An 11,764-nucleotide genomic window follows, 5' to 3' on the forward strand; every position below is an offset into this window, starting at 1 on the left:
AATTTCATCCCAAAGTCAAACTTCATGGGTTTAAAATGACAGTGACTCCGTCAAGAGAGGTAGTTCTGGAACCTTCTGCTTCCCCTGCAACCAGGAGAATCTTTATTCATTCCATCCTACAGGCCTTCTGCAGCATTACAAACTTTTTTTTTCTAGTAAACTGGCAATTACATGTGGACTTTTAGAGTACAGAAACAGCGGGTTTTATCTGTTCCAGTCTGTGGTTCCAGAATTGGAGACAGTTAGTGCACAGGGACTCAATAGGGAGGAGGGGAGGAGATAACTTCTATGGCTTTGGGTTTAAGATACTGATGAACTAAACAAGGACTCTCGAGTTAGTCTTTTTAAAATGTATTTTTAAAATATTTATTTATTATATGTAAGTACCCTGTAAGCTGTCTTCAGACACTCCAGAAGAGAGCATCAGATTTCGTTATGGATGGTTGTGAGCCACCATGTTGTTGCTGGGATTTGAACTCAGGACCTTTGGAAGAGCAATTGGAGATCTTAACCGCTGAGCCATCTCACCACCCCCCTTAAATGTATTTTTATGTATGTGCACATGCCTGCCGTTTGAATGCACACCACAGGCATATCAGTGTCCTCCGAGGGCAGAAGAGGGCCCTAGAGGGCGCTGCAGTTACAGGTGGGTGTGAGTGCTTTTAACAGCTGAGAGGAATTGGCTGGCTTACAGTAGTGTCAGAATGGGAACCTGAGAGGAGCTGATGGCACAAGTTATTTTCACAACATAGGAAGGATCCAGATGGGCAAAGTAATAATGATATTGAGAGAGCTACCGGTAGTTTCAATGTTTCAATATGGGCATATTTCAGATGTTCACCACACCTGTAACTGCCAAGGTAGACAGCTCACTGGCCGCACCTGGCCCACTGTCTGGGTTTGTGCGGCTTTGCAAGCTGTACATTGTTTTTATATTGTCAAGTGGGTTTTTTTTTTTTTAAAATCAAACTCACTCCCATGTGATGTGAAAACGACAGATCAGGGTCTAAATCCTCCCAGAGCCCGGCCACGCTGGCTAACTTAAACATCATCGGTGGCTGCTTTGATGCCACCGGGGCAGACAGAATGACTACATCAGAGTGGGACCCTTTGCAGATTTGACTGGTCTGACCCAGGAGAAACTTGCTACCCTCTAGTCTGCTCTCCACCAATGGGAATGACACACCCCACCTGCAGCCTTTCCCGTGAGTGTTATGAGATGCCCCGGTGGCCCTTGGGAAGAAAATTGAAATGTGAGACATTTGTGGCAGGTGGGGGACAGCCTCTAGGACCCAAAAAGGGTTCCCAAGTAACAGAAAGTGGGTCATTCACCACTCAACACAGGAGGTGGATCCACCACAGGCCCTGGAAGAAAGAATGAAGCCTTGAGTGACAGCTGATGCTGGCACCTGACACAGCCTTGGGAGATGTGTAGTAGGACTCTTCTGGCCAGTGGGTAGCCTCTGCCCTCAGAGGGACTGTGTTGTTTTAAGTCGTGAAGTTTCTGGTAATTTTCTTACGTAGCAATAGAAAATAAGTCCAATGTGTAGTGCATGCGAAGTGGGTTAAAGAGTTGTTTCCATCTGCTGCTTTTGATACACTCAACCCTGCCTTTCCCCTGGCCTCTGGTCCCAAGCCACAGAAATGAGGCCAAAGAAATAAACAGCAGAGGGCCGTGAGAAACTGTTCCTTGAGTCAAGATCACACATCTCACCCAAAGGAGCCCTTGACCCGCAGCAGTCTGCGCCTTATTCTGAAAATGGCAGATCCCAGAGCCGGGTGTGCAGCTCGAGCATCTGCCTTGTGTGTGTGATGCTAGGTTAGATCCCATGCTGCATAAACTGGGGTGTGGTGGTTCATGCCTGAGGAGACAAGAGGATCGGAGCTTCATCCATATAGGAAGGTCAAGGCCAGCCTAGGATATTATGAGCTCCCAGCTTAAAAGAAAGAAAGAAAGAAAGAGAGGGAGAGAGAGAGAGAAAGAAAGAAAGAAAGAAAGAAAGAAAGAAAGAAAGAAAGAAAGAAAGAAAGAAAACTTAGATTAGCAGAAAGTTACCAAGAGGCAAGCCCCCCACCCCCAACGCCCTTCATTTATCCTGTGGGTGACTTAAAGCACAGCAGCAAACCAGAAAATTGACATTAACCCAATATTGGTTGGTAGAACCCTGTGTTCTTTTGTACCAGTAATCTGTGGCACCATCTCCCGGGCCACATCCACGGCCACTTCCACTCCTACCTCGCTGCTGTAGCCTATGAGGCCAGTCTCCTCCTGGCTAAGCTGGCCCAGCTCATCCCTATCTTAGGACCTTTGAACTGCCCTTCCCCCAGCTGACATCTGATGTCTCCCCAGCTGACATCAATAGCCCTGTTGCCATTCTGGTCTCCCGTGTCAGCAGCAGCCCCAGCGAGGCCTTCCAGGAGTTAGCAGGAAGCCCTTCCATACCTCAGCATCGGCACGCTCTGCTCTGTCATCGTCTCTCCCCTGTGTGCAACCAGGCATCTCACTAGACTTCCTGCTCTCCTATTCCGTCTACAGCCAATGTGGAGAGGCTGGGGCTTGTAGCCAGAAGTGTGTCTTGGATCCTCAAAAAGTCCATAGCCCCCAGCTCCAGAACCCCGAGGGAACCCAAAGGGACCAGGGATTGTCTGTGGGTGGGCTGGGATGTTCTGACCACCAGGAGAGCTGAGTGCCTAAGATGTAACTCCACCCCTTTACCCTGCCTTGCAATAATGGAGGGGCACCTAGTTTGGGAAGATGGTCCCCTCTTTCTATCTCCCTCTCTCCCCCACTCCGCTCCCTCTCTCCCCCTCCCCCTCTTTCCCTCTCCCTCTCTCCTCCCCCTCCCCTTCTCCCTCCCCCACTCTTTCTCCCTCTCTCCTCCCCTCCCCCTCCCTCTCTCCTCCCCTCCCTCCTCCCACTCTCTCCCTCTCCCTCCTCCTCTCTTTCTCCCCACTGCTTCCCAGAATAGCCCTAAGGACAGCCAGTCTCTACAGTCTATTTTTTGTCCTGTGCCTTTTGCTCTGATCCGTGTGCCTGCCTTCTCACAGGAAGGCAAGTGTGCCTGCAGTTTCTCTTTCTTCACAGCCTTCCTAAGAACACATCTTGGTTTTCCCTCCGGCTTCAGGACAGACCATGTATGTGCAGGTGCCTCTGAATGTCCCACCACACCCATCTATAGGGAATCTCAGGGAGTTTCCAATCATTTGTAACCACAAACACCTCGTACGTGTCCGGGTTGGTTGAGTGTGAACCTCCAGGCAGCCTCTTGAGAGAGGGAACTCTGACAGACATTTCCACATTACCTCTAGAGGTAGTGTGCCTGTCTGCACTATCACCAGGAATATATGAATAGTTGTCTAATCAAGCATGGGGTTGCATGTCTGAAGACAGATTTGCTCGACACAGCAAAGTTCCTTTAGAGCCAGTGTATGAAGCATGAAGATCCTTATATGGCCACTAGGTGGCAGACAAAGCCCATTGGAACAAGAATGCAGTTTCCAAAGCCTGAGCTGGAATACTGGGGGGGGGGGGCTTTCACTTACAATCTTGTCATATGCAAAGTGAAGCTCACTGTCAGTTAACATAGAAGCCGGCATTGAACAGTGTAGACCTCTTGGCTTTATTTTGTTTTGAGACAAGGCCTGAAACAGGCTGGACTAGAACTCACTTTGTAGTTCAGATGACCCCTGGACCTGTGTGTGATCCTCCTGCCTCAGACTCCTGAATGGTAGAATCAGGTGTGGGTCACTACCCCTGGCTTCCACCTTTGATGGAGATAGAAGATCTCAAGCTGGCTGTGTAGCTGAGGATGGCCTTGAACTCTGAATCTCCTGCCTCTGCCTAAACAAGAGCAGGGGTTACAGGCATACCGCAAGCCAGGCTTCCATAGTTTATTAACAACCTGTATTTGCTCATGGGCTCAACAGATATACTGCTGTTTTAGATGATGTGAACAAGACAGAAGAGAAGACAAAACACCTACAGAAGGCTGGCATTCCGCTGGTGGGAAAGAGAGGCCGTAAGTAAATACGGAAGGGCTAAGTGGTCACTCTGAGGTGAGGTCCCGGGTGCCGCTGCCTGGGGTTAAAAAAGAGAAAATCCAAGCTGGGCGTGGTGGTGCATGCCTTTAATCCCGGCACTTGGGAGGCAGAGGAAGGCAGATTTCTGAGTTCGAGGCCAGCCTGGTCTACAAAGTGAGTTCCAGGACAGCCAGGGCTATACAGAGAAACCCTGTCTCCCCCCCCCCCCAAAAAAAAAAACCAAGAGAGAGAGAGAGAAAGAGAGAGAGAAAACCTGCAAGAAGCTGAGTGTATAGAACTTGCCTGGCAGTCCTCAGACTCTGGGCTCAGTACACATACACACACACACACACACACACACACACACATGAATTCTCAGCTGACAGTGTAGCTCGGTGGTAAGAATTCTCGCCTAACGCGTTTGAGGTCCTGGGTTCCAGCCCTAACAAAACCAACAAAAAATTAGTTTAAAATTTAAATTAAGGGCTGGAGAGACTGCACGATCCAGCGTTTGAGACTGGCCACTCTTCCAGAGGTCCTGAGTTCAATTCCCAGCAACCACCTGAGGGCTCACAACCATCTGCAATGGGATCCGATGGCTTTTCTGGTGCATCTGAGGTTAGCAACTGTGTACTCGTGTACATAAAATAAATAAATCTTTTTTTAAAATTAAATTTTTAAAATTAAATTAAAAAAAACAAAGCCGGGGGCTAGTGAGATGGCTCAGTGGGTAAGAGCACCCGACTGCTCTTCCAAAGGTCCAGAGTTCAAATCCCAGCAACCACATGGTGGCTCACAACCATCTGTAATGAGATCTGACTCCCTCTTCTGGAGTGTCTGAAGACAGCTACAGTGTATTTACATATAATAAATAAAATATTAAAAAAAAAAAAAGAAGAGAGGAAGGGCCAAGTAGCCCCTTTAAAAAAAAAAAGAAAGAAAGCCGGTGTCTTAATGTTTGCAACTGTCTCTGAGCCCACCCCTGCTTCAGCTGGCCCAGGCTGGCTCCTTGATGTCCTTTGTCCCATTGCAGTGAATAACTGCTCCCGGCACCCCCACCCCCCACCCCCCACCCGCAACAGTGAGCTAGATAGCTGCGGACTCTGGGCTCCTTATCCACAGACAGGAACCATGATCCTATCTGCTCCCTTCTCCAGCTTTTCTGGAATGGTTGACCTGGAAATAAAGACACAAGTGTCATATTCCAAGAGATTGACTCACTTCTGTCCCCAGACCCCATGGAGGAAGCATGAGCAGAAGGAATGGTGACTGGCACTGGGCCCTTGGGACTTAAATTCCCTGGGGTGTCACGGGTCAAGTGAAAACTGGAGAGACTTACCTAGAAGAGGGGCAGGGAGTGTGGAAGAGCAGATGGGTCGGACAGAGCCTGGAGACCAGGGCTCTGCTGCTGCAAACAGGACACTAAGCTCCCTGGCAGGACCTGATACACCAATGGGGCTCAGGGCTGGTGGCCTTGAAGCATCTGAACGCCCCATTTCTTCCTACAAGGTCACCTAAGCACCCTGACAATGCCCACTCAAATCAAGGCAAGGGGAGAGGCATTGGGTCTGCAGAGAGCTTTGAACTCCAGGAGGCCTGGGACTGGGGGTTCCTGCTTGGACCCTCTCAACCCCCAAGCCACTTCAGGTGATCTTGTCACTCCAGAGTCACCCTCTCTCACGGGTCCTCTCATTTCCCAATCAGACAGTCCTTCGCCTATTTGTTGTTCAAGAAGCTTTCAAGTTCTGTGGACCACGCCTGTAGCTCAGCCCAGGGGCAGACGGGGCAGGAGCAGCATGAGGGAGCCAGGGCTGCAAAGCAAGAGCACCCCAGTGTGTAAGCTGAGGGCTGAGCTGAGGAAACCGGTGGAGAGGACACAGGCAGGGTGCAGGGTACATGCAGCCTGCTGCAGACAGGATGGGGGTGGGGGGCTGAGGCTGCTGCTGCTGAGGGTACAACCACAGGGTTGGAGTAAGAAACCTCAGTGACTTGCTAGGACCAGAAAACAACCTGGCCACCTTGGAAGGCAGCGTGGAGAGTCCTCAGGAAGTTAAAAACAGAGAGCTGATCAGAAAGTGCCACGCAGAATCTCTCGTGTTTATCTTCAAGGACCCCTGAACTGTGGAGGCCAGGAAGATAGAAGGGACCCTTAACCATTTAAGGAGGGGAGGTAGATACCAGCACTGGAAGGTAAAGGCAGGTGGACTCAAAAACAAAACAAAACAGAAAATGACTTTTTGAGGCAGAGTTTTTCTAGTCTGAGGCTAACCTGGTCTACAGAGCATGTTTTAAGGGAGCCAGGGCTATACAGAGAAATCCTGTCTTGAAAAGAAAACCCGGGGCTGGTGAGATGGCTCAGTGGATAAGAGCACCCGACTGCTCTTCCAAAGGTCCGGAGTTCAAATCCCAGCAACCACATGGTGGCTCACAACCATCCGTAACGAGATCTGACTCCCTCTATTGGAGTGTCTGAAGACAGCTACAGTGTACTTACATATAATAAATAAATAAATCTTTAAAAAAAAAAAAAGAAAAGAAAAGAAAAGAAAACCCACAGAGATCGTCCTGCCTCTGCTTCCCAAGGGCCTGTACCACCAAGCTTGGCCTATTCCTCTGTGTGTGTGTGTGTGTGTCTGTCTGTGTGTGTCTGTCTGTGTGTGTCTGTGTGTCTGTCTGTCTTTCTCTGTGTCTCATGGGTGCCTATGCTCCTAAAGAGGCCAGAAGAGGTTGTTGAATCCCTGAAGTAGATTTACATGTGTTGGGTTGTGAGCTCCCTGATGCGGAGATGAAGCTTCCAGTCGGGTTTTTAATGATTGAAAACAGACAGACCTGGGGCTGGAGAGAAGGCTCAGTGGTCAAGAGCACTGGGTGATCTTCCTAGAGGTCCTGAGTTTAAATCCCAGCAACCACATGGTGGCTTACAACCATCTCTAATGGGATCCAAAGCCCTCTTCTGGTGGTGTGTCTGAAGAGAGCAACAGTGTAGTCACACACATAAAATAAAAAAACAAACAGACAAACCTGATGGTGGGGTCTCTCCCTGCCTAGAAGGGGTGACTCAGGGCTGCTCTGGCCCCACCTCCGTGGTACCTGTGTGGCTTGGCCTGGAAGACACTGTAGTACCCTCCCACCTGCCCCACTGCCCCTTAGCATTTCTGTTTTCTTGACTCCCTGTTCTCCTCCACGGATGGTCTGTTACGGGAGATACCATCTTCCTGACAAAAAGACCTTGTGGGCTTTGACCCCTTGGTGGCCCCTCCCCCCTCTTCCCAGCCACTGACTACTTCCTGTCTGTCTGTCCTTCCTCCTGACATTTCACACACAGGGACTCTAAAGCTTGTGGCCCTTTCTGTCTCAGCATGTTGGTGTGGAGAAAGGGTCCCATTCGTCTCAATGGTGGATAATACTCCACTGTATGATAAATTATATTTTAGTTTCCCATCTGTCCCCTGATGGTCATTTGGGTCTTTTGGCAAGCACCCTGTGTAGCCCAAGCTAGCTTCAAACTCATGGCCGTGTAAACCCCGCCTGCTGAACTCCAGAACTGCAGACATCTGCATCCTGTTCAGCTGCCGAACTCACAGGTTCGCTGAATCACCTCCGCAGCGGTCATGTGATTACGCCAGGCTTTTTCCTTGTCTAAGCCCCACTCCCCGCTTACTGTGCAGTAGGCTCCCTCCGTGCAGGCACCGAGAACCCTGCCTGATTCCTGCATGTTCCAGTGTAGACTCCCTGTAGCTCCCGCTCTGCCAACTCAGGCCTCTGAGAGGCCCTGGCATGGCCCGGCTCCCTCCACTCATATAAAATGATTTAATGTTTTACCGAGAACCGACATACACTTTTTGAAACTGGGTCTCTTATAGCCCAGGCTACCCTTGAACTCACTATGTAGCTGAGGATGACCTTGAACTTCTGACTCCCCTCTGCCTCTAGCTCCAGAGTGCAGGGACTACAGGCTTGTCCCACCACAGGCAGTGCTAAGCAAGCACTCTCAGCTGAGCCACATTCCCAGCCCCTGAAGGTTCTAGGGTGTTCTCTGCCTTTCTCTCTGTGCCTGGCAGTGCTTGGTGTCCTATGGATGTTCTTTGATGGCTACAAGCAAGGGGTTCTCCTCTGTAACACTCTCTTTGTGGGGTTGATCTCTTGGGGTCTCCTCATGGGTGTCTATGACTCTTAGAATGTCAGTCATGTTGGATTGTGAGTGTGCCCACCCTCAGGGTGACAGATCCTGTGCGTGCCAGGTGCTCCACCAGTGAATGACAGCCCCAGCCTATGGCTTGAATCCAAAATGACCCTCCTAGGCTCAGGTTTTCAGTTTTCAATGCTCTGTCTCTGAAGGACGTGCTCTCAGGAGGTGGGGCCTGACTAGTGGGAGCAAGTTGTACGGAGGCTGTGCCTACCCTGGTTTACAAGGCTCTCTCTGCTTCCTGGCTCACCGAGCCATGAGGAGCCTTCACCATCTGCTCTGTCTCTCTCTCTCTCTCTCTCTCTCTCTTTTTTTTTTTTTTTTTCGAGACAGGTTTTTCCTGTGTAGCCCTGGCTGTCCTGGAACTCACTTTGTAGACCAGGCTGGCCTCAAACTCAGAAATCTGCCTGCCTCTGCCTCCCGAGTGCTGGGATTAAAGGCGTGCGCCACCACGCCCGGCCCGCTCTGTCTCTTTGAAACCAGGAGCCAAATGGTACCTCTTTCCCCGCAAGCTGTTTCTGTGCAATATAGTTTTGCACAGTGAAATGGGAAGTTAATATTGGGGGAAGAGGGATGCAAAGGGGCAGGAGAGATGGCTCCACAGTTAAAAAACCCTTGGCTGATCTTGCAGAGGACCTGGGTTCAATTCCCATCACCCCTGCTGGGGCTCTCGGACATCACTAACCTCAGTTCAGAGTGACCGGCTGGGAAGATGGGTGTTCTACTTTCAGGAGAATGGATTGGAGTGGGGCTAATCCCAAATGCTGTCTTAAAGGAGCAGAAAGCAAAAGCCTGGGGAATCAGTGGGTCTGGTTGGTCCGCTCTGAGAGCACAGCACAGCTAGGCCGACCTCCCTCGGCCTTCAGGGACACACACACACACACTCACAGGTAAGAGCACAGGTAAGACACACACACACTCACACTCACAGGTAAGAGCACAGGTAAGACACACACACACACACACACACTCACAGGTAAGAGCACAGGTAAGACACACACACACACACACTCACAGGTAAGAGCACAGGTAACACACACACACACTCACAGGTAAGAGCAGGTAGGAAACACAAACCAATGTTCTCCACATCCCTGGCCTAAGCCTCAGACAGAGCAAGATCCAAGATCTCATGGCCCCAAATCTAGGTGTGCGCCCCCACCCCCCTAGTACAGGCCTGTTTTTACAAGGGGACATGTATGAGTGGTCCATCCTCGGGGACAGTCAGTTCCTCCATCTTGGTGACATAGAACCTAGCTCTTCTTGTGGCTTGACACCACCCAGGACCTTTAGAGTTCTTCACACTTGGTCTCAATCTGCCAGAAATAGTCAATATTTTAGGCTGTGCTGACCGAGCGACCGTCTGTTTCTGTCACCACCACTGTGCTGGGTGGGTGACAGCCAGCCCTCATTTACATGTTGTTTGTTGCTCTTCTTGAGACCATCTGGGCTGCAAAGCCCGAGTTTGCTGTCACAGGGGCAGTCTGCCAACACTACCATCCGCTAAGCACATTTGTTCTTTTCAGCACTGAGGAGGATCGAACCCAGGACCTTGAGCACACCAGGCAAGCTCAGACACAAGCCCAAGAACATCTTTCACGTCTGTAAATAATGCACCCTACACACTGCGCGCGCGCGCACACACACACACACACACACGAATACACACATACACAGAGAGACACACACATACACAGACAGGCACACACATACACATACATACACACATACACAGACAGACACACGCATACACACACACGCATACACACACATACACACTCATATACAGAGAGACACACATACACAGAGAGACACACATACACAGAGAGACACACACATACACACACACACAGACACACAGATACAGACACACACACAGAGACACACACATACACATACATACACACACACATACACACACAGACACACACACACAGACACACACAGACACACAGAGACACACACAGACACACACAGACACACATACACACACACAGAGACACACACATACACAGACACACACACACGCACACACACACACACACACACAGAGCTGCATTTTGCATCCCTCTCATGGCACCTTTCCCAGTATCTCCAAGCCCTGTGTGACATGCCACCAAGCCCAGCATGTCTATGTTCTGGCAGGCAAGGGACTAGGTATATCTAAGTCTCTTAAACTTGCAAGCTATAAACAAGGCCTTTGATGGACATGCCTCCCATTACTCCCCTCACCCCCACGCCCCACCCCTGGTGCTGCCGTGCAGGGTGGTCTCCGGTCCCGTGACTGGGTCCTCTGCTTATAAGGCTGCAGTCCTAAGCAACTGTGTGCTGAGAACGCCATGAAATCGTCTCTCCCTTGTAATTGTAGTTTACAGCGGTTTACTGGGGGTAAGGAATGTCTATCTTGCCTGAGGCCGTTATAGATCCAGCTGGGCTGGGGGAGGTGATGGGGGGGGCGCAGGTGGCAAGATCCAGGAAGCTGCTCCAGCAGACAGAGCAGGGACCAGTTTTTCTGGTTCCCGGGCTCGTCAGAAGCTTCCCTGAGTTTACCTTTCTTAGGAAGCAGCCCTACAGGGATTAGCTGGTGACTGGAGCACCCTTGGGGCCCATAGAGAAGTCACTCTAGAAAGCATGGCCTCTTAGACCCTTTCTTTCTTTCTTTCTTTCTTTCTTTCTTTCTTTCTTTCTTTCTTTTCTTTCTTTCTTTCTTTCTTTCTTTCTTTCTTTCTTTCTTCCTTCCTTCCTTCCTTCCTTCCTTCCTTCCTTCCTCTCTCTCTCTCTCTTTCTCTCTCTCTTTTCCTTCCTTCCTTTTTTAAAAAAAAGATTTATTTATTTATTTTATGTATGTGAGTGCACTGCAGCTGTACAGATGGTTGTGAGCCTTTGTGTGGTTGCTGGGAATTGAATTTAGGGCCTCCGCTCGCTCAAGTCAACCCTGCTCTCTCCAATCAGCTTTACTCACTCCAGCCCAAAGACTTATTTATTATTATAAATAATAAACAGCCAGAAGAGGGCATCTGATCTCATTATGATGGTTGTGAGCCACTGTGTGGTTGCTGGGATTTGAACTCAGGACCTTTGGAAGAGCAGTCAGTGCTCTTAACCACCGAGCCATCTCTCCAGCCCCCTTCCTTCCTTCCTTCATAGAAAATGAATCAGAAACTTTGCACCCGTCATCTTGGATTTGTTCCAAGATATCTTAACACCACTGTCACTACTGTCTGCTCCTGACCCAGAGGGGCCTCTCACTCTGGGACCTTCCAGTGTAATTCTGTGCTTCCTCTTTCATGAGAGACCCCGAACGCAAACACCATGTCCCCAGGTGCCTTCAGATGCATTTGTGGGTACTGGAGGACAGAAGATAGGATTATTGTCTTTAAGTTTCCCAAATCTGAAAAGGTGCTGGTGATGCTGGGCACGCCTTTAATCCCAGCACTCGGGAGGCAGAGGCAGGCGGATTTCTGAGTTCGAGGCCAGCCTCGTCTACAGAATGAGTTTCAGGACAGCCAGGGCTACACAGAGAAACCCTGTCGTAAAAAAAAAAAAAAAAAAAAGAAA

The sequence above is a fragment of the Mus musculus genome, chromosome 2, assembly GCF_000001635.26.
Source record: "Mus musculus strain C57BL/6J chromosome 2, GRCm38.p6 C57BL/6J".
Classification (NCBI taxonomy): Eukaryota; Metazoa; Chordata; class Mammalia; order Rodentia; family Muridae; genus Mus; species Mus musculus.